Genomic DNA, 24,805 nt, shown 5'->3' with positions numbered 1-24,805 from the left:
AGAGGAGAATGAGCACAAAGTTCCAAGAGATATCAGGAGAAAGATAAAATCACCCCCTCACCCATGTAAATACTTGAACACGGCTTTTTGGCTACACTATACTTGGCTAGAAGTACTTTTCCAAAGATGGGATGGGAGAGAAACAGTGTTTCTAAAGGCCTTGGCAGTAGATATTCCTGGGACACATCCAGCTTCTCAGTTCTCCTGACTTCAATGGCTCCTTCCTGATAGAAACTCTTTTCTTTTGTGGGCCGAGGGCTCTAGGTTGGAGAGACAGACTTCAACTTTTCCCAGTGAATCCAGTTTGTTGTAAGAATATTATTGTTCCTTCAACCTGTTATAAAGTTATGGAATTTTTCTACTGAATATATCATTTGCCCAGAATTTATCAAGTTGGAGAAAAGTAAGATTAAGAGTGAAATATATAATTATTTCACTCTTAATCTTACTTTTGTAAGGATATGTTTTGTAAAGGAGGAGGGAGGGAGGGAGGGAGGGAGGGAGGAAGGAAGGAAGGAAGGAAGGAAGGAAGGAAATTTTTTTACTGTATTAACTCTGAATATCATAATACATTCGTCTATCTGAAAAATCATGAACTTTTGCATCCAGAATGAGTTTTACATCATTCACTAGAGGCAGAAAAGAACAGAAATGGGTAGAATTGGACCCTCTGACTCAAAAGCTGGTAGGACCAGATGTAACTACTAGACCCTGTGCATGGTCAATATATATACCTCATAGAATTGTTTGTGGAATAAAATAAAACAATTTCCAATTATACTTTCCAGAACTTTTTCAAAATAAAACTGCATTTATGTTATCCCTGGATTGGTTCAGCATCTGTATGATTGCATGGTATCATATCTATTCTGCAGTAAATCAAATAATTTTCAGCTTCATTCTTACACCCCAGAACCACTGTGGATATAGTTTTGTCAAGTAGTTTGAAACTTGACCAGACTGGTGTAAGAATGACTTCCTTGTCCTCTGTCTTAATCTCTTCTCCCTCACTACCACATTATCATCCCCAAACTAGCCTTTTGATACTGAACAACAATCAGTCAGTTTTCTTTTACATCACCAAGGGGAAAAATCAGTATGAATTAAGGATAAGGGAAGGTGGGGGGAGTTGCTGCTTGAATTCTGATTTTTTTTTTTTTCATTCCCTGTATTTGTCACCTGCACTGTTAAATCTGGCAATCTAAGTATTCCTAGGATAAAAGTCATGGGGTCAGTAGTTCAGTAATGAGGTACTGTAAAAATGATTGTTAGAGTTGCAAAATGAAGGTATGGACAAGTATCCTAGTATCACTAATAATTTTTTCCCCCAGTGTCAATTCCCACTCATAATTTGTTCAAGTCAAATGTAATATTTTTTGGTCCCTGACACAATAATCAGTAGCAAGACAGAATCATGGCCTAATCTATCCCTTATCAAATTAAGGTAGATTTCATTTTTATATGATTATTATTGGTTTCTAAGCTTTAAGACAACAAAGGACAGAAGCCCCTCCAAAACAACTGAACATTTATGAATAATAAGGACCTAGAGACGAAGGCTGTTGAACACTTGTTGAACAGAAGTTGAACCCTTCTGATACTAGTACGTGCTTGGAGACAGGAAAAAATTATGCCTGACAATACCCTCAAATCCCAAACAAGAAGTTGGATTTAAATACCTATTCCCCCCCCCCAAAAAAAATCCAATTACTGAACTTCTAATTTTTTGAGAGACCATGTAATAAAAGGGAATTGCTTTTTATACATTGGTTTCTTCCCTCAATTCAACAGAGAAACATTCGCATCTGCAATTTCGCTTTTATCTTGCACTGAGTTCTCAGTTCAAACTTCCAAAAGATGGAAGGAAACAGCATGGAAACAATACAGTAGTGCTTGAAAATTGCTTGGCAGGCTTTAAAAGCTTCCTTCTCTATTTTTCCAAAGACAAGGTCCAGGGTGATGAATTAAAGAGTGAAATGGAAGGAATGAGCTGAGAGATATGACACCTTGGGGCTAAAGAAAAGAACTGGTCTCAGCATGGAGGGAGGGGAGTGATCCAAGTGGAAATTCTTTTTCCACATCACTGCAACTTGAGTCCTAAAAAAAAAAAGAAAAGAAAAGAAACGAAAGGAAAAATCTGCCAGTTTTAAATGCAGGCAGATTTTAACACAAACAAGGAAAAAATTGCCGTGCTGTTTGCAAACTATAGCTCTCTGAATAAACCACACTTTTATTGCCAAAGTCCCTACCACCACTACTCAGTGTAAGATTTTAAGACAGCAAGGGAGCTCCCCCCAAAACCACATTCCATCAGTAAACCAGAGGAATGCATCAGTCAAGTCTGACATGTAATCTAAAGGCTCTCTGTCTCCTTTCTTCTCCCTAAAGCTGTGGGATGCCTGTCGCTTGCAATATGACACTGTATACTTTAGGATGGAATTATGCCCTGGGAATTATACACCTCTTTGTCTCATCAGTTCAAACCACATGGCTTGCTATCAACTTTAAGTTTTGGAGGAACTACAAGACAGCAAGACCTCAAAATATTAAATATTCTTCATTAACAGACAATGCAGGTTAACATAATCAAAATGTATACAGGAGAACTGAATTTGTGATCAATATTAACTACCGGTATTTATTTAGTCAGATGTTTAATATACTGTTTTGAAACAAAATGTTCTCAAAACAGGTCACGTAAAGCTACTTGTAAACACATTTCAAGAAAAGCTCCACCCAGGATGGATTTCAATATTCAGAGGTTCCACATTAGGTCAATGATGGAGAATAGGTTGCCTTGGACATGAAGTCAATGTTACAGATTTCTGTATCTTGCTCCGCATCTTTGTTAAAGGTAGTCCTCAACTTAAGATCAGATGCTTAGCAATTGTTCAAAGTTCCAAGGACTCCTCGGGAATACTTACAATCTGGTTCCAAAGTTCCGATAATGCCCCCTCCCCACAGTCAAGTTACTGCATGTCAGGTATCTAGCAACCAGCCTACATTGATGGCCATGTGCTGCATCTTGCAGTCAGATTACCATGTTTTATGATGTTTTTTTCCCCAAACCAGCATTTACTTCTAGTTTTGGACAAAACTGGCCCGCATATTTTATCAGGTAGGGCTATAAGTGAGCAATCTATGGATGTGAAAATGAAGACATTGCAGCTGCCTACCTTCATCACTCTGGCACCCCGTGACACAGACCTTCATATTTTCTCTAGATCAACAAGATTTTCATATGAGCCACTCAACCCAGCTCTGTTTGGAATTCAACACAATCACTCCTCAGCATTTGGTGAACAAACTGGGCCTATTAGGTTTTTATACTCCTTGATGTAACTGGATACTTCATTTCCTTATTGATAGGCCCCAGTGTGTGTAAATTGGAAGAAAAGTCTCCACCTTCATCTCCTTGAGTATAGGTTCTCTCTTGAGTCCGCTATTGTTCACCTTGGTGACCCACGACTGCTGCGGCAAATCTGCTACGAATCATACTGTGAAGTATGTGGATGACACGGCAGTGGTGGGTCTTATCCGAGACAACAGTGAAGTTGCTTATAGGGAAGAGATGAAGGCTCTGATGGACTGGTGCAATAAAAGTAAGTGGCTCTAAATGTTAATAAAACAAAAGAGATCATTCTAGATTTTAGAAAGAGCCGGGATAGTTATACTCTACTCAGTAGTGAAGCATGAAAACCAGCGTCTGCATTTCCTGCATTTTTTACAGAGGCACGATTGAGAATGTTTTAACAAACTGCATCACTGTTTGGTTTGGTGGTAGCAGTGCCTCAGATAGAAGGTCCCTACAGAGAGTGTTAAGGACAGCAGAGAAGATTATAGAAAGCTCGCTTCCAGTTATTCAGGATACTGCTTATAAATGCTATGTGCTTAGAACTCAAAGCTTTGTTAGAGACCCCACACATCCACTTTATCATCTGTTTCTGTTACTCCCCTCTGGAAGGAGGTTTCAAAGTATTTCTAGTAGGACTACCTGATTTTGTAACGGTTTGTTCCTATGCCAGCCATCTGGTAAACACAAAATTCGTTTTTCTCGCTATCTACATGTATACATCTGACTAGACTGTATTGTTTGTCTGTCATATAATATATTATTTATTCATTTGTCATGTTTATATAGTATATATTGGAGGCGGTGACCCTTTGAGAGCTGTATACAACAAAATTTCATTTTAATGTTTGCAGATTAGTGTACATTTAAAGTGACAATAAAGTTATTCTAAGTCATTTAAGTTTAAGTCTGTGATGGTTAATGACTAGAAGCAGTTGGGGGAAAACAAAAGTTCCACATTAGCCAATAGGAAGATCCCAGCAGTTACCAAAAGCTAGGGCTAATCTGATGAAAAAAGTAAAATAAAACAAAAAGTCTGGAGTTTGACAACATACAAACAAAACAAACAAATGATTTCAACTCAAGAGTCTTCAGTGCCTAACCCTAAGCAAGTTACCCATCAGCCTACCTGTCAATAGCCCCTGTTTATAAATGTCTTCCTTGTTGTGCTTGTGAAGGGAAACAAGCGTCACACATTTTGAATGCAAAAGGTAGTAAAAGCAAAGGCAGAAGATCCTCTCTGTGTTAATGGAATGTTTCAGAGAGCTGCCAAGAAGCAAAGCAGCAGACAAGCAAACATTATGTAATTCCACTTAGCAATTACATAGCCACAGGGGTTTCTTGAAAGGAAAACAGTCCCAGAAACCACTGCTTCTCCAGATTCTTGCCTTCTCCTACAGAAGACAAAAAGAGATCCTCTCTGTATTATGCTCTTTACTCAATCCCTTCAAATCACTGATATATCTGGCAATGTTAATTTAAGAGAGAAAAATGTGACATCTGGAGCTTGCTATGATCAAAGCCCAGTACTACCTGGCTTAGAGGAGTAGCACATTTCTAAACAAATCTTTTCCAAATCTTCTGCCAGGTTTTTAAACAGCAATGTGAACCATTTCTTCCGCCAGCTAACTGAAGAAGAAGATATAGAAAAATGAATGCAATCTGCATCACATGTTTCCTCTGTTGAAGCCAAATGCATCTTGTGATTTGTAGACGCAGTTTACCAAAAGGAGCAGACATCTGTTTGTTCTCACCTATGTAGAATATCATTCTTCAGCTTACACTTCTCTAAAATATACTTCACTTCTCTCTTTCTTTGATATATTTGCACAAAAGACAGAAAAAAAGCAAGAGGAAAGATTAATCACAAAAACATATATTTTAGGTACTAAACAAAATTGTTTTTAACTTACATATTAATACATTAGACCTGTCAGCTTGCATCTAGATATTAAACAATGGTTTATTGCCTGTCTTTTACGATACAGGAGTGCTATAAACGACATCCTCCCTTTTAATAGCAATCATATGTCTCTTAATCCTATTTATTAACCTAAACAAAAGTCTGTTCATTTTTTTAAACACCACGCAGTTACTATTTTGGCAATTTTGCTTTTCTGTAGAATAAACTATCTTCACTATTGGCACATTTAGGTGAGGGGACTCTTAGTAGCATCTGTAATTTTAAATTAATCCTTTTAATTGAGACAAATACCCAGAAGATAGTTTCAGAATACTCTCCAGAAGATAGTTTTAGATGGATAAGAAATTTAATGTTTTAAATTAATTTATCATATTTGCAGTTCCTAAATTTATAGGAAAATTGAAATGAAAAAAATCTATCTACATTATCCACACTGGTGATGAAATGCACAATTTAAGAAAACCATCCATATAAAAATATTTAAATGCAGCAAAAACAAATACAATCCTTAAAATAATTGGGATAATTGTTTGGAAAATGTGCATATTAGGAAAAGCACACACAATTAGGAAAAGTATACACAATTCAGAGAAATATGTTTGAAATGGATATAGTTCCCATCCTGAAGATTTCAGAAAATCTTTGAAAACTTGGCTAACCTCCAAGACTTGGGGCAGGGTTAGCCTGTGTAGATTTTTTTTTTCTTATAAAGTTCCCATCTACATATACATATATAAATAAATAATTTTAATGTCAATTCTTATACATTATTTTCAATTCACAAAGTTCAGAAATTAAACAAAACAGAATTTGACAGATTCTCCTTCCTCTATAGGTAAGCTTTTAAAACTAATGTTTTAATGTATCTAAGAAAGAGGGGTCTCTTACGTAGACTTTTTTCCCAGTAATCCAACATTGAACATGATGAATCTAATAGGACAACCAGTTTAAAGCAAGGAAAAGCCAGACAATATTATATCTTCTGCAGCAAGGCATATTATGGAGAGATCTAGGCTCCTGAGAAAAAAGTGGCCACATTATGCCTTTCCTTTGCCTGACATAGTACCTAAAGCAACCATTACAAAGCAGAACAAAAGTTGTCCAATGGCCTGAGTTTTGAAATATTACTTAATTCAAAGACTTTATATCACAGATTACAGTTGGATGCATTCATTAGACCAGTGGTTCTCAACCTGTGGGTCGGGACCCCTTTGGGGGTCGAACAACCCTTTCACAGGGGTCGCCTAAGACCATCGGAAAACACATATTTTCAATGGTTTTACGAATAATTTTATGGTTGGGGGTCACCACAACATGAGGAACTATATTAAAGGTCCAGAATGCGGCCGTGCGGGGGATTATGGGAGCAATGGGGCGCTCCCATGTGACACTTCTCCTGCGCGAGCTGCACTGGCTTCCTGTGGTCTTCAGGGTGCGCTTCAAGGTGTTGGTAACCACCTTTAAAGCGCTCCATGGCTTAGGGCTGGGGTATTTACGAGACCGCCTTCTGCCGCCAATAACCTCCCACTGGCTAGTACGCTCCCACAGAGAGGGACTCCTCAGGGTGCCGTCGGCCAGACAATGTCGGCTGGCGACCCCCAGGGGGAGAGCCTTCTCTGTGGTGGCACCTGCCCTCTGGAACGACCTACCCCCAGAGATACGCACGATACCAGACCTCCGGACTTTTCGTCGGGCCCTGAAAACACATCTTTTTCACCTAGCAGGGCTGGCTTGATCCCATCCCTTCGATTTTAATTTGTAATTGGTTTTAACCCGGGTTGTTTTAAATGGATAGCCAAAATTATTTAATGTTTTTTAAATTGCTTTTAAATTTTATATGTTATGTTTTACCATGGCTGTTCACCGCCCTGAGTCCTGTTGGAGAAGGGCGGTATACAAATAAAATAAAATAAAATAAATAAAATAAAGGGTTACGGCATTAGGAAGGTTGAGACCCACTGCATTAGACCAAAGATAAACAGCTCACAAGCATCATCCAGCTGTGCAGACCTCCTGGAGGCCCACAGCCTCTCCTCCGTGTGCCTACAAATGATCATCAGGCTACAAGAGGCACCTTTGCTAGAAGGATGGGCAAGCAAGAGGGTTTTACTTTCCCTCAAATAATAATATTGAATGTCACTCTTCCTCACTAAAAAGAATAAAAACAATGTATTTCGGTGGCAAATAATTTTACTTTCTTATGGAGGCTATCCATGTCTGTTTATGTGTATGTGTATGTGATCATAGATCTATACAGACATGGGTACACCTCACACCACTACTGAAAAGAACCAGGACAGGGTTCTGGGTAGGATTAGTGCCGCCACATGTTTATTGGACCCGTGTCCCTCCTGGTTAGTACTGGCCTCCCGGGAAGTTACACAAGGCTGGCTCCAGGGGATTATAACTGCTTCTCTGAGTGAGGGTGCCTTTCCCGCCGCCTTGAAAGAGGCGGTGGTGAGGCCCCTCCTCAAGAAGCCTTCCCTGGACCCGGCTGAATTAGTTAACTATTGTCCGGTCTCCAACCTTCGTTTTGTGGCGAAGGTTGTTGAGAGTGTGGTGGCACGACAACTGCCCAGGCACCTGGATGAAGCTATCTATCTAGACCCGTACCAGTCGGGCTTCAGGCAGGGGCACAGCACAGAAACGGCATTGGTCACGTTGGTGGATGATCTCTGGAGGGCCCGGGACAGGAGTTGCTCCTCTGTCCTAGTCCTATTAGATCTCTCAGCGGCTTTTGATACCATCGACCATGGTATCATGCTGCAGCGGTTAAGGGGGTTAGGAGTAGGGGGCACCGTTTTGCGGTGGTTCTCTTCCTTCCTCTCCAGCCGCTCGCAGTTCGTGTTGGCAGGGGGGCAGAGGTCGACCTCGAGGCATCTCGCATGGGGAGTGCCACAAGGGTCGGTCCTCTCACCTCTTCTGTTCAACATTTATGTGAAGCCGCTGGGTGAGATCATCCGTGGTTTTGGGGTGAAGTGTCACCTGTACGCTGATGATACTCAGCTGTACATCTCCACCCCAGACCACCCCAACGATGCCCTTGATGTGATGTCTCGCTGCCTGGAGGCCGTGCGGGTCTGGATGGGGAGGAACAGGCTCAGACTCAACCCTTCCAAGACCGAGTGGCTGTGGCTACCGGCGTCCCGATATAGTCAGCAGGTGCCATCGCTGACTATTGGGGGTGAATCTTTGCCCCCCACAGAGAGGGCTCGCAATCTGGGTGTCCTCCTGGACACACGGCTGTCTTTAGAAGAGCATATGACGGCCGTGGCCAGGGAGGCCTTTTATCAGGTTCGCCTGATCTGCCAGTTGCAGCCCTTTCTGGACCGGGACGCCTTGCGCACGGTCACTCATGCCCTTGTCACCTCCCGGCTGGACTATTGTAATGCTCTCTACATGGGGCTCCCCTTGAAGAGCACTCGGAGGCTCCAGATGGTCCAGAATGCGGCCGCGCGGGTGGTTATGGGCGCACCTCAGTGTGCCCGCGTGACACCCCTCCTGCGCGAGCTGCACTGGCTCCCAGTGGTCTTCCGGGTGCGATTCAAGGTGTTGGTTACCACCTTTAAAGCGCTCCATGGCACAGGACCCGGGTACCTTCGAGACCGTCTTCTGCCACCAATAGCCTCCCACCGACCAGTCCGTTCCCACAGAGAGGGTCTCCTCAGGGTGCCATCAGCCAAGTTATGTCGGCTGGCGACACCCAGGGGGAGGGCCTTCTCTGTGGGAGCCCCAACCCTGTGGAATGAACTGTCCCCGGAAATACGTAAGATCTCCGACCTCCGGGTGTTCCGCTGCGCACTGAAGGCCCTGTTGTTCTGCCAGGCAGGGCTGTCAATATAATAATTTTAAATTGGGGTATTTTAATTTTTGGGGTTTTAAATCGGCCAAATCTATTTAATTATTTTAATTTTTAATTATTGTTGTGTCTTGTGTTTTTAAATTGGCTGTACACTGCCCTGAGTCCTTCGGGAGAAGGGCGGTATAGAAATAAAATTATTATTATTATTATTATTATTATTATTATTATTATTATTATTATTATTATTATTATTATTATTATTATTATTATTATATTTGTCCTGGGATAGTCCTTGGGTGTCAAATACCTGCCCTTTCCACATAAAGAGAAATGGCATAGAAAAACAAAAGTAATTAGTTTACTTTATCTATTAAAAAAAATTACACACTGACAGAACAAACAGAATATATGTGATACAGACACCAACAAGATACAGATACTATATGTTTCTACTTTCAAGGCTAGAAATCACCATCCAAAAGAAGAAGAAGAAGAAGAAGAATAGCCTTGGTGGCGCAGCAGACTAAAGTGCTATTAAGTAGCACCAGCTGCCTGCAATTACTGCAAGTTCAAATCTCACCAGGCTCAAGGTTGACTCAGCCTTCCATCCTTTCGAGGTAGGTAAAATGAGGACCCGGATTGTGGGGCAATAAGCTGACTTTGTATAAAAAAGAACACCGCTGCGGGGGGGGTGTGTAAGCCCTACTAAGCAGGTATATACAAAAGTATGAAAGCTATTGCTTAACTCATTGTAAGCCGCCCTGAGTCTCCGAAGAAGGGCGGCATATAAATCGAACCAATAAATAATAATAAATAAATAAGAAGCAAAGAAGCAAAGACAAAGCAGATACCATCAGCAGAGATTTGGGAAAGTGTTTTATGAGAACTAGCAGGTTGCCAGATTATGACTGGGGAAGAGGCAGCATAAAGAGTATGATAAAGAAATAACCCACTTCAAGAGGAAAAGCAGGCCCCTCAACTGACAATTTTAGCATAGCTCCCTTTCAGTGAGCAGGTGCAATGCACCAAATGAGCAATTGACAGTCAACCCCACTCCCAACCCCACTTCCAACACAACCCCCTTTCAACCTCCCTGAGGCAGTCAGCTAGCTTGAGTCAAGCATGAATATTCTGAGCAGAACAGCAAAAGAGCAAAAAGATCAGGTGGAAAATTCAGATTCATCACTCAGCCCTTCCAGCCACCCTCCCTCCCTCCCAGCAGCTTCAGTAGGAGATGAACCAGAGTTAATGAAGAGAAAACACAAGCTACTTTATCCTAGGACACAATGCCTAGATACTCCCAATGGTTCCCAACTATTACACTCTACTGGCACACAATTCTTATCTTTCTGTAACAAATCCCTCCCACCATTTAGAAGAGAAGACTAATAAGGTTGCCTCGTATTCATGAAATTAATCTTTCAGTATCATTCCAGAAGCAACCACCCTAGATCTCTTTGTAAACAGGATTATCTCTATTTACAAAAAATATCTCTCCTCTCCTCTTTCCTTTGGAGATTGATATGCATATGCATAGTGTATATATTTGCAATTATATAGTAATATTAACATCTACTATGACTTTAGCCATATACCAAAACACAGTATCGTTAAGGCCAACACAGGAATCTTTACCCCCAGATCAAATAAATGCATTTATAAATAGAATAAAATATACACACATAGGTTAAGTCAGTTTTTCCAACCTAATGTCCTCCAGATCAGAATACAGATTTCTATTTCACCTTTGCAACATTCAGTTTAACCAAAAGAATACTAATGTTTTATATACAATCATATTCAAATTAGCATACCAAATTTAACACCTCAATTGGTCTCACGACACACATACAATACTGATTCAAATGTCAGTACATGAGTTTATGTTTTGTTTGCATGATATGCAAAAATGGGCATGTATGTCTTAGTTCTATGTGCAAACAAGAATACAATTTAACTCATTGTCAATTAAAAATAATTATGTATGAATATAGACTTGTTATAAACTTGCTTCCATTCATCCACATTTTCCCCAGAATATCATGCATAACTACTCCTTTTCATGAGCTGCCTCCTCACCTTTTATTACTTCATGATCCCCTTGCCCTTCCTTTTTTCAACCCCTCCCTCTATCTCTTCAATCCTTCTTCTCTTCGTAAGTCCATTCATGTCCTAATAATGGTATAAATGAAGATAAAAGATAAAGGTGCCTTAAGCCTATAAAGTTAAGTAAAGTGCCCATCCATGTAGCTTCCTTAGCAATGTTATATAAGTGATCCACCTTTTTCTTCCAGTTTTTTTAAACTTTCCAGTCCAGCTAACAACATTGTAATTTTGAGATAGGCCAAAGACAACTAGGTGCTCCTTATGGGGGAAAAACTGAGTAAAATTAGTAGAGAATAAATAGTTAAATCAACAGGCTTTGGATCACGATGACAACCAATGTCAGACTTACTAGTTCATTGAAAACTCACGATTGAATGAAAACAATAGACATAAAGCAGTTTTCACTTTATAGATGTTCCTTTAATATGGGACCACAGAAAGAAAAGCTATGCATTGTTGAGGGAATGATGGCAGGAGTAGGTGCCATAGATACAGCCCATTTTTTCTCGTTATCTGATTATAACTTCATGCAGAGAATACCCAAGTATCTATTTACTTGTGCTATGCCTGCTTATCTTAAACTCAGCTCTTTCAGTTGTTGCTTTGTCAAACCCATCCTACTAACAATGCTAAACATAAGTCATTCTAAAACAGTTTTTTGTTCTTCCTTGATGTAGTTCTGCTTTTGTTGCTAACATAGCACCTGAACCATTTACCTGAATGAGTTCATGGGTGAACTTTTAGGTTTTAAGTATTATGAAACCATTATACACCCAACCAGAATAGGATATTATTACCAATATTTTCTAACAAATCTTCAAATTTTGAATATGAAGGCCAAACTGGATCTGAATTTTTTTTAATCAGCTGGAGGCTCCACACTGAATCAAGGCCACATAGCTTGGGAAAAGAGAATGCAAGAAAAGTCTTCCATCAACCAGATGACCTCATTATTGATTGAAGACCATGAACTGTACTGGGTGAAGATGATAGGACTTAAGAAATCAAGGCATCCAGAGGTCACTGGGTTAACTTCTGGTCTACCCTTTCTGTTTCCATCTGCAACTAAATCCACAAGGGAACAAGCAACTATCCTGAGTTGTATTTTGAGTGATCGATAGGAACAGAAAATAGACATAAGGAGATGTATCTAAAACTGAGAACAACTTTTTGAAAAGTAAATTTGTTTGCTATTGGGATTTAAAATTGGAATCCCATTGACAAAATGCATGCCCAAGAGTGTCATAAGTGGCACTGCAGTTGAAAAAAGTGTTTCTCTAAGGACTATATTCTGCCTTACTTCTATGGAATAGAAGCATGAACAATGGACAATGACAATCAAAAGAAATGTGGATTTATAGAAAATTATTTGAAATAGAATAGGTTGAATATATGCAAAACAAGGTAATCCCCTCTAAAGAATGGATTAAAAAATGGGGAAATTCTAAATACCATGAAGAAAAAAAATTTGAAATATTTAGATTTTAAAAAAAGCAGTAACAGAAAAGACGTATCTTCACTAAAAAGCCTACTTACAAGGTCTGGTAAAATAGAACATCCTTGTTTCATAACATAATATCAAAATAACAAGTAATATCAACACGTTATCAACAGAACCAAGGTGGCGCAGTGGTTAGGGTGCAGCACTGCAGCTACTTCAGCTGACTGCTAGTTCAGCAGATCAGTGGATCAAATCTCACCGGCTCAAGGTTGACTCAGCCTTCCATCCTTCCGAGGTGGATAAAATGAAGATCCAGATTGTTAGGGGGCAATATGCTATTTAGTATACTGTCTTTGATGTAGGCCGCCCAGAAATATGTCATAGAAATATGACTAATAAAATAAATAAATAAAAATAATAATAGTTATCAATATTTAGTATAAAATAGCACTTGAAGTAGCTGACTATGTTTCTGTCACTATAGAAGTATTACCAATTTCAAGGAAGAATTGTGGTAGGGGATACTAGTAATTAAAATTCTTCTTCCACTATCCACACTTTTGTCTGTTTGTTGGTCTGTGTTCACGCATGTTCATGTACATGTGCCCGTACAGCTGCACACCTGCTCTTTAAAGACATTTTTGATTCCTGGGGATTTCCTAGACAATCAATGAAGTTCTCTTGACAATGTTTTGCTTTGTCATTGACTTCTCATAGGGCTGAATGAGAGTGATTGGCCTAAAGTCCCCCAGATGTCTAAGGTGAGAATAAAATTCTGGTCTCTTGCTTTCTAGCCTGGCACCTTTAACCATTATACCAAAGTGGCTCTCTTATTCTCATTTAAGCAGTGTTTTTATATATTACCCACGGCAGTTATATTTTAATTTTTAAAAGAGCACTGGGATATGCCACAACCGTTTCCAATGTAACATCAGCTACTCCTCACTGATGGAGCAAAATAGTTGGACTGTACCATTTCATATCGCTGAAAGAGGTTCATATGATAGAATGCTCCTCCATTACAAACAGAAGCACAATACAGAAATTTAGTATATCAGGAAATGGGTTTCAGTCTAACTTCCTTCATAGCTTATTAGTTTACAGGTTTATATTTGGTATGGAGATATTTACACATATACCCCCTGTGTTTGAGGTATAATGTGTATACTATATAAATATAATAGCTCTAATTTATTACAGGAATAATTGTTCTGATCAAACAATAATAATACCAGTCAATATTGGGCACTGACATTATTGGATCCAGTATGATTTACTTTACATTTCACTTTAATTATTTCAATAAAACTAAGTCATGTTCTTAAAGCATTGAAACAGCAGTAGTGATTGCTTTATAGTTTAACTTTATTTAGCCCTGATAGTTTAAATTCTGTGTCAACTACAACATGTCAAAGTACAACATCACTGAGGAAGGGAGCAAGAGTTCAGAGATCGGCATGTAAATAGTAAGAAGAGAAAGGTTAAACTAAGAGGTGTACAAATTCAGAGAGCAAAAATATCATGCAAATGTATACCTTTTCTTTTTGACAAAGAAAAGAGTTATTTTAGAGCTTTGCCTAAGGCCAAAAGAGTGCAAAAATAATTGATCAGTGAAAAGGAGAAAGAAAGGAAGAATGGAGACAGGAAGCAAGAACTGGGAACAAAAAAAGGCTGGAAATGGTGCATATTCAACATTGAAGATTATGGAGCAGAAATTGAACAAGCCTTTCAAGTCAAAGGAAAAGCATCATTTTAATTAACACATTATTATAATTACATGCGCATATACTTCTGGCAAATTTGCCCACCTCCAAGGAACAAAATAAATATAGGAGTGAGGGGTTGTTACCAGACACTGTCTGTGAGTGGTTTTCCCCATCATATTCTACCTAAACGGAAAGTGGAAATGCTTATTATGAGAAATGAAAATTGGGACAAAATTGCCAGACGGATACACTGTTTTATATACCTTGTTCAGACAAAGGCGCACCATCTCCCTCCAATGCACAGAGAGAGAGAGAGAGAGAGAGAGAGAGAGAGAGAGAGAGAGAGAGAGAGAGAGAGAGAGAGAGAGAGAGAGAGAGAGAGAGAGAGCTTTTCTATAACACTCTCCACCCCAGGGGAAGCTTCTCACCCAAACATAAACAGCTGTTTTGCTGGTAATAACCTGAACAAAACCATGAGCTGCCCCAGCAACAAAGCTGCAGATGGTGCCTTCGTACTCATGGGCACTCACACTTCCCCAAGGACAGGGCAAGGGTACACATATATACCATTCTTTAATAATTTATTCTGTGTCTATTTACATAATCATACTAAGGCGCTCAAAAAGATTAAGCTAGTCCTTTCAAATCACTGACTAAAAGGCAACCTCATTGCTATCACTTCCTTGCTTTGTTTTCTTTGCACTACCCCATCCCCCACTTCTCATGCTTCCTTGCTGACCCTCTCTTCCACTTAAACTCCCGCCCCCAGCAACATTTTTATGTGCCTGTTCTCCTTTTGCTCAGTTCTCTGCTTTTCAGTGGGGCTCTCCCACCGAAAAGCAGAATTCGCTTCAATTTCAGCATCTCAGCTTCCTGTTTCCTTGGAGCTGTAACTCTTTTTTCTTCCCAATTGCTCAACCTCTTTTTGCCCTATAAAAAACCCTATTTTTGCCATCCATTATCTCTGCCAAAAGGATGCAGCACTTTGATTCCTTGAAACTTTTTCCCAAAAAAATAGTAGAAACATAGTGATATAGCAATTATAACACTGAGCTGTGCATGAAAAAAGTTCATTACCTGGGGCCAAATTCATGCAAAGATACAAAAGATATTAAAAAGTAATAACATACTGGCACCACTATTATTTCAATAGATTTTAAGGACAAACAAAATATGGGGAAACAATATTGTATACAGTAAATGGGGAAAGATTATTGTACACAAATTTATTGGAAAAGCAATGAAATGCCTATATTGGAACATTGGGTCATAAAATTAATTAGACTTGCAGAAATGATGAATCTGACTACTTTGGTCAGAGAAAAACAAAAACACTTTTTGAAAAAGATTATAGAACCTTATATGGACTTTTTGCTGAGAGAAGCGAGAAAATGCATTGATGATTATGGGATTTGAGGATTAAAAAGGAGATGAAATTGAGAAAAAGTTTAAGATGACAATTACTTAATAGAAAGAAGGACAGAAGGCACAATTGTTAGTGTGTGTGATTGTTTTACCCCAGTTTCTTGTTTCTCTATCTCTTACTTTCTATCTTTGTTGTTGTTTTGTATTTTAATTAAATTTAATTAAAAAAAGAAAATGATCATCATCTTCAGATGCATTTTATTGCAAAATAATGTAGATGCCCCTTGCAATATGTTTATTTATTTATTTATTGAATTTATCTTGCCGCCTATTCACCCATGGCGACTCAAGGTGGCATACAGAATATAAAACCACATTTAAAACAATAAAAACTAACAAAGAGAATCAAATAAATTAATATAGTACAATGTAACAAAATCACCCCACACTTCCCACCCCCTGCCCCGGCGACAGCAGGTCACACGAGCCATTTAATGGGTTCAATCCCGCTCTGGGTTCCCCAGTCCTGCAGAACCAGGTTTTCAGCAACTTCCAGAAGACTATTAGAGTGGGGCCCATTCTAATCTCTGAGGGAATGATGTTCCAGAGAGAGGGAGCCACCACAGAGAGGCCCTTCTTCTGGGTCCAACCAGGTGTATCTCCCTCAGGGATGGGACCTGCAACATTCCCTGCCTCCCCACTCTGATGGGTCTGATAGATGTAACCGGCAAGAGACGGTCCCTTAGATAACCTGGTCCCAAGTCACGAAGGGCTTTAAAGGTGACAACCAACTTGAATTGCACTTGGAAGCAAATCGGCAACCAATGCAGCTCCCGCCGGAGAGGTGATACATGTGAATACCGGGGTCTGCACAAAACCATGCGGACCGCTGCATTTTGCACCAACTGGAGCTGCTCTTCAAGGGCAGCTCCATGTAGAGCGTGTTACAATAGTCAAGATGGGAAGTGACTAGGTCATAAGTGACTGTGAGTAGGGACTGTTGGTCCAGGAAAGGGCGTAACTGGTGCAAACCCGCAGTTGTGCAAAGGCCCTCCTGGCCACAACCGCCACCTGCTCTTTGAGTAGGAGTTGTGAGTCTAGGAAAACCCCTAGATTACACACAGGGTCTGTTTGGGGAAGTGCCACCCCATCCAAGACCAAAGGTGGCAATTTTTCGTGAGCCAACGAACCCCAAACCCAGAACCACTCGGTCTTGCAAGGGTTTAGTTTCAACCTGTTGCTACCCATCCAGCCCCAACAGCCTCTAGGCACTGCAAGAGAGAGGACACGGCATCACTTAACTCACCACGGGCAGAGGCATAAAGCTGAATATCATCAGCATATTGGTGATACCTCAGTCCGTGGTAATGGATAATCTCACCCAGTGGCTTCATATAAATGTTGAACAGGAGCGGAGAGAGTACCGAGCCCTGTGGAACCCCGATATGTTGTTACCAGGTTGCAATTTTTTCTGCTTCCAATGAGATTTTGCAAGAACAAAGCAAATACTGCCTCAGGAGGTAAAAAAATCATATAGGTCAAAGAGGGACCTGTGGCTTTCCTCATACTGTTGGGCTCCTCTCATCCTTGCTGTGTTGGTGTTGCTAGAAGCTATAATTCAGCAATATCTCGATCACAGGTTCCATGACACTGTGATAAATAACCCTATATTTATATAATAGCAAGTGAAATTAACCAACGGAATCCACTCTAGTATCAAACAATGTGGCAAAAATTCACTTTTAATTTAGAACACATTACCTATGGTTATTCGTACTGTGGAATATAAATGAGAAGAAGCCAATGTTCACCTGACAATTTTAACAAGTTGTCAGACTTATACAAATTGTAAGTCTGGAAAAAGCACAGATAAATATTATACATATTTAACTATCACTGATGAAAACTGACAGAAAATGTGAAATGTGAGCCAGCCACCTGGAACGTTTACCCAGTCAACAAAGTAGTTGCAATAGAGGAAATCGTAAAAGCCTGCTGTTTATCATTCCTTAAGCCCAATTAAAAATGGAGAAAATAGCAGGTTTGGGGATTCAGGGTAATTACAATAAGCTATATTTTATCACAACAGACAATTCTGTCTGCAAGCATGCTGCCCCTGAGGCAGTTGCTCGTTATGCCACATCAGCTGGTTTGCTTCAGCCTAAGGGACGCCAAAAGCAACTCCATTAAATGTAGACTGAGATTTTAGGGAAAGGGTGTAACCGAGTGAGTGGGTTAAAAGTGACTTCCTTCTCACACCCAGTGATAGCTTCGCTGGCATGCTCATCAACCTAAGCAGAATAATAAGTTGGTATTTGAATAAAAAGAGCATGATACTGAAATCCAAGATAGCGTCTGTGTGTACAATAGTTAACATTTAGGAACTATTTTTTTGCTGCTCTGTAAAATAAAGGCCATGGGGAAAGGAATTCCCCGCCTTCCACTTCTATCTATAATATGCCTTGTCTTATTTCTGAACTGTTTCCCTGATCAGTTAAAAGGCTTGCTTAGCACACTCTGCATTTATGTGGTTTGTTTGAGTTTAGTTCAGTGTGCTATGTGAACTTACTCAATTGAAAATTATTTTGAAAACCACAACAAAACTTTTTAGATGAAAATAGACGTGTCACAAGTGTCAAGATCATTCTTGACACCTGACAACTTAACCAATGGCATTGAGGTTTGCAAATTTTGTTTTTTAATCAGATACATAAAAATGAGTACGCCTAATTAATGGAGAGGGACAGGTTAGAGATGAATGGAGAGACATTTATAATACTGAAAATTAAATTGGGATTCAACAGTAAATACAGGCAGAAAGCAAAGAGCTTTCTCTTTGAAAATCTTTGAAATTTTAAAAATCTTTGAAATTTTAAAGTGTATCATTCGTATCATTTTTCACACAGCAGCTAAACTAATAGAGCCCCAGTAACCATACCATCAGTTTTATTATGAGATCTTTGGAAACAAAAATCCATCTGCCTCCAGGCCAAACTGAGTAGTAGTTCCTTTGTTGCTGAAGGCTTGTAAACAAGGAGGTTTTAGGAGAAAAGGGCAATGAGGGGTTGGCTCTTTCCCCAACCAGCCTGCCATTCTTTACTCACAGCTATTTTCTCTAATCCTAGTTTATTACCTGCACATCAGGATCAAGTTAAAGGAAGACAAAGGGTTTTCAAAATCTAAAGCAGTAAATCAACCATTTTCTTAAGGAGTTTATAAAAAAAACCCTCATTTTCATGCAATTTCCAACTGCCCTTCCAAGGCACCACTGAGCTCCAAACTGTGAAATATTCTGTTTCATTCCAGATCAATGATAACACTCTACACAAGACCAGTTCAGAAAAAAAGATGGCCAAGAAGCTGATGTGTGTCAAAGCTTCTATGTACCAAAGAAAGTTCTAGCATTATTTCAGCATAGGTAGTCCTCATTTAGTAACTACAATTGGGATTGGCAACTTGGTTCTTAAATCAAGCAGTCACTAAGTGACACTGCAATTCTGCTTATGCTTTTCTTTGCTTTACAGAACTGTAAAGTTTATAAATACAAGGCCTGGTTGGTTGTAAAGTTACTTTTTATCACCGTTGTAACCGTAAACGGTTGCTAAACAAGGCAGTCAGTAACAAGGATTATCTGTAATCCTCCCACCCTAGTCACTAAATTGTTATACATTCAGTACCAAGCTAAATTATGGAGAAGGAAGAGAAGCCTTAGATTTGCAGAATCAAGATCAGAAAATAGGACTTTCCTTTCTTTCACTTTTTATCCTCAAGCTGTACCATCCAGCCAGCCAATATTTCTATAGCAAATAACAGAACTATTAAAGATGAAGGGAAGGTGGCTTCTCAAAATCAGCTTTTGGTATAGCCACTTCATAAATGACACAGGTAAGAGAAAAGGAAGGTTGTCTTCTGACACTCTAATACATGTTAATAATGCTGAACTTAATTCATATAAAAACAGATCAGATATAAATAATATCCATGTGTGCAGGTAGATTAGTAAAAGTGTTCATAGGTATTTTTGTGAAATCGTTTGAAAACTATAAGCATTCTGATACAAGTTCTGCCTTAGACTTGAAAGTCACCTGGGTGACTTTGAAGTAGTAATCCAATTCACCTCACAGGATTGTTGTTGTAGAGGGAACAAGAAGAGGAAAGGGTGTTACGTATGTTAGCTGCCTTGAGTTATTTTTAAATTAATAAAGGCAAGATAAAAATCTAATAAATAATTTTAAAATAAGATACTGATATTATAATGTTTTTAATGGTCCTAGTTCTTATGAGTCTAGTTAATAAAACCAATAGTAGATAAACTTTGGTAGTGGGGGGGAAAAGGGAATAAGGAGGAGGTTTTAGCGGGAAAGGAGGAGACAGAAGGTGTGCGAGAGGAGGAAGAGGAGGTTGATTGAGGGGGGAAATGGAAAAAGAGGCCTGGGGAAAGGGAGAGGGAGTGAAGGCAATGGGGAAGATAGGAGGGACTTCTGTTGGGCATGTCTAAGGAAGAGAAGGAAATAAGATAGCAGAGGCTTCTGTGAGCCAAGCCTGAGGGAAATAAGGGGATAGGATAGGAGATGTTTCTGTGGTGCCCCAGCCTAAGGGAGAGAAGGGGATGGGATAGGAGAGGCTTCTATGGGGCAAGCCTGAGGGAAATAGGGGATAGGATAGCCGAGGCTTCTGTGGGGCAAGCCTGAGGGAGAGAAGGAAATAGAATAGAAGAGGTTTCTTGGGGCAAGCCTAAAGGAGCAAAGGGGATAAGATAGTCAAGGCTGAGGGAGAGAAGTTTAAGAGAAAGGAGGCAAGCAGAGGAATCCATGAAGGAGCAAAGGCAATGGAAGGACATTTCAGCAGGCAGTTCAAGAGAGAGAGAAAAAGGAAGAACGGCTGACCAGTCACCTGAATACCATTCATCTTGTGACTCACCTGCTGGGAAAAGACTAACCATCACTCCACCATGTGACCTGCTTGCTGAGAGGAGACAAACCACCACTCCACTATGTGACCCAGGCCATTAGAGGTGCCTGAGCGAGGGACCACTGTGGACTGACAGCCATACCAAGAGGGCCAGGAGAATCCAGACTCCAGCAGCCCTTATAGATTAATACAGTCTCTCTTTGCCAAAAGAAGATGCAGCTACTAAAAACTCATCATGGCTTCATTGGTTAAGCCCATAGTGATATTCAAATGCAGGAATGACATCATTAACAGCTAAAAACAAAGGATTCATAGTCAGGACTGAAAGGGGGATTGGATATCATCTGATTCAGTCTACTGCCCAGAAAAAGAGTCTTCATCCTGATTATTAAAGCCATGTCAATACCCTAGGCCAGGGGTGTCAAACTCATGGCGTCACATCGGCATCACATGATGTATTGGGACTTTTTTCCCCTTTGCTAAAGGGGGTGTGGCCAGTGTGTGATGCATCTGGCCCATGGGCCAAGAGTTTGACAGCCCTGCCTAGGCATACCCATTTGCAGATAAAGTTATATTTGCTGTTGAGATATACAGCTTAGGAACAAACTGTAAATATATATATATATATATTCTGTGATAATGGATTGATTGTATATCATTAACATTGTTGACTCTTGGCAATCTGTCTTTAACATGGTCTTTCAGGTCCCATCACCGCTGTAAATGAATCTATCCACCCTACTGATAGATGTCTCCTTCTTCTCTTTTCTTCTAGCATTAGAGTCTTTTCCAAAAGCTTCGTCTTCACATAATGTATCCAAAGTAGGGTGATTTGAGCCTCTAATATTTATGACTTCTATTAAAATGTATAAATAAAATAAATGTACATTCTTTTTATGATTCATTGAAGGAGACTTCTCTAAAAGTTTATTAGGTTTCTATGCTGCTCAATTATGGCCAACTTTGAACAACCTACAGATCTCCGAACAGTAAGATTAAAACAAAAGATAACAGTATAAGGCCCTATCTGTCAGAGAGTTCCACCTGATAGGACCCAGGAGATGAGCCTTTTTTGACATGGCTCCTGCCTTGTATAACATTCCTTCCATGGTGAGGCAACAATCCTACCAACCTTCTCGAAAGCTTTTAAATGTTCCCAGCAGCCTTGGGGAAACTCATGGGAACAGGGAGCCTGCAATATAGTTATACTGTGTTTAGGATGTTGCCTATTCTCCTACAGTCTTAATTCTAGTTAAGTTTAATTGTTTTTAATAGTTGTTTGTACTTGTTTTAACTGTCTATTGTAGTATGCTGCCTAGAGTTACATTTGTGAGTTGGGTAGCTATATAATTTACCAAATAAATAAGTTCATGATGGAATAAATACACTCAAGCACCAAGGAACTACTGTAACACAATCACTATCTAGGATAGACTAAGATGACTTTTCCTCTCCTTAGCCCTCAAATTTTGTTACAATTTTGCTAAAAGATACTGGTCTTAAGAGCGCTATGAAAGACTAACAAATTCAGGACTGGTTGGTACTGTGCCAAACAAGGCAGTCAGCGGCTGAGGAGGGCCAGCCCTAAATCCCTGCAAATGACACTGTCATGGTTGGGGCTCAAAGAGGCCTCTTATCCAGATCTCAAAGAATGAACAGGGAAAACTGGGAAAAAAGCAATCTACAGAGAAAACAGGGACTCCAATTGCACTTTATGCATATAGGGACTTTGAACATGCCCATTCAAGGCAAACATTTACAGTGGCCCAGTTCCCTATGGTCATCCTGGAGATACCTGCGAGCCAAACATAAAGGATTTTATAGATTAAACCAGCACTTTGAATTGTACCTGAAAACCTATCAGTAGCATAGCAGTGTACAATCATAATTTAGGCACTCGATACAATGTGGTTAAGCAAAGCCCCTTCCAAGTGTAAGACTCCTTGGCAAGATCCATGGAAGTCATGAACATTCTTCAGTAAAATACAAAGCCCAGATTATGTCAGCCTGAAAGCCCAACCTCTAATACTGAGCACCCTGTTCACAATTGCACAGTCTCCTTGGAATCTTCTGGAACCACCAGTATAGAGAAAGATCTGGGGACATGCATCCCCATCATCCCTTTTTACACTCTATTTCCCCTAGGACTGCATTCATTGCCAGACTAGCTGATCTCCATCCTCTGCCCAATCAGTGTTTCTCTTTTTCTCCATTCTGTGGTCCTCATCCATTCTCATTATATTTAAAGCCCTATTCTCAAAAACATGCCATCAGAACCAAGCATCAAATTCCGCTCCTCGACTTCCGGTTTACGTCACAGCAAGAACAGCTGGAAAATAGCAGAGCTCCGCCGGGCTCCGAGAAATGCAGCCGGCAACTGCTTGCTGGGAGGTCTCTACAGGGTTAAGCGACCTTGGACAGGTGGTGAAGAAGGGAGAGGCGCTTCGTCAATCACAAGAAAATCGCTATTTCCTCATTGATCCAAAGAAAGCTCTTTGTCAAGCCTGAATTCAATTAATTCAACTGAACGGCAGTAAGGACAACAGCCATTTTTGGTCAGTTACAATCTGGGACAACCGGGACACTAAGATCTTGTGCTGGAGCTGTTTTTGACTTTTACACTCTGTTGAACGCTGGAATTGGGAGCAGGGGAACAGTCTACTGGAGGAAGAAGATTACTGCAACATGCAGAATTTAAAGGAAAGTGATGAGAGAAAGTAAACCACACCCGGAAAGCTATTTGATCTTGATTTTTATCTTAGTAAAAGATAAAAGATGCTGGGAAGTATTTATGGAGCTTTTTGAAGATTCATAAGGTAAATTAAATTAAACACTAAAACTTTATTGGAACTGTACACTGCAAAGCGGATTTGAAAGATTTGAAGTAACCCGGTGGGCTAAATTGGATTTGGGTTATCAACATTACGTGACAGATCATCTTACGAAGCAAAAGAAGAAAAGTGACAGAAGGGAAGGAAGAAGAAAAGATAAATAAGACTTTAAAATCTGGACAATTGGGAAGGTGTAAATTGGAAATTATAAAGACTGAAAAGCACAAATTTATAGCATCTAAAGACTAGAAACTTAGAGGACCTGGAGGAATAACTTTGAGATTGACCAAATTTTATTAACATTTGTTTTTTTCTGGAGTTTTTAAATATTGGGATACTGGGATATTAGACGTATATCAACTTGTTACAAAATGACCCAACAGGAGACAATAAAGTTTTATGAAGAAATGTTAGAAATAGCGATAAAGAATTATAAGAAATTGATGTGAATATTTAAAGATAAAGATGTGAAAGTAAAAGGGTCTCAACATATGGTGGGAAAAGATTAATATAACACAGAGAAGGCAGCTGAGAAATTAGAAGGACTGGTGGAGGGGACAAAGCAAAATAAATTACAAAAAGATAAGAATAAGTTAAAAGCAGATAAAAACACTGAAAAGACAGTAATAATAAATACTAAAAAATCAAATAGATAATCCCTTAAGAGTTTATAATAGAATAAAAGAAGATCTTTCAAAAATAATGAATGGGTTATGGATGGATATTCAAAAGAGGCAGCAGAAGGAGATAAAGGGTAAGGCAGAGGGAACAATTAGTCTGTGCAAAAAGATTAGAAAGACATATAAGATTCCAAGAAAGAAACATAAAAGAATCACCAAAAAAATCAATAAATGATGAAATTCTAAAAAGGCTGAGAGATGATGGATAGAGATATAATATTTTGCAATCTAGCAGTGATGGCTAATCTTTTTGCCATCGTGTGCCAAAAGCGGGGGGAACGCGGGGTTTGTGCATGCGCATGCCCACACCCATAATTCCATGCCCCCCCCACACACACCCCGCTCTCCGTTTTAGGCCTAGCAGGCCACCCTGAAACCTCCGGAGGTTTCCGAAACAGCCCATTTCCAGACTTCCGGTAGACCCGGTAGGCCCATTTTTTGCCCTCCCCAGGCTCCAGAGGCTTTCTCGAAGCCTGGGGAGGGTGTAAACAGCCTCCCCTGCCTCCCTCGAGGCCCTCTGGAGGCCAGAAACAGTCCGTTTCCCGACTTCCGGTGGGCCCGGTTGGCCCGTTTTTCGCCTTCCCCATACTCCAGAAGCTTTCCTGGAGCCTGGGGAAGGCAAAAACAGCCTCCCCCACCTCCCCCGGAGGCCCTCTGGAGGCCAAAAATGCCCTCCCAGAGCCTCTG

The 24,805-nt window shown here is 40.0% G+C and overlaps 1 protein-coding gene across 8 annotated transcripts in view; it reads right to left on the bottom strand.

Moving 5' to 3' along the window:
- The window catches only part of ARHGAP23 (Rho GTPase activating protein 23), a 216,225-nt gene that overhangs the window by 105,602 nt on the left and 85,818 nt on the right, over positions 1–24,805 (bottom strand). The gene's annotated exons all lie outside the window — the stretch shown is intronic.

The sequence above is a fragment of the Pantherophis guttatus genome, chromosome 4 (assembly GCF_059756535.1).
Source record: "Pantherophis guttatus breed Tessera chromosome 4, ASM5975653v1, whole genome shotgun sequence".
Classification (NCBI taxonomy): domain Eukaryota; kingdom Metazoa; phylum Chordata; class Lepidosauria; order Squamata; family Colubridae; genus Pantherophis; species Pantherophis guttatus.
This window is presented reverse-complemented; position numbering and strand designations above follow the sequence as displayed.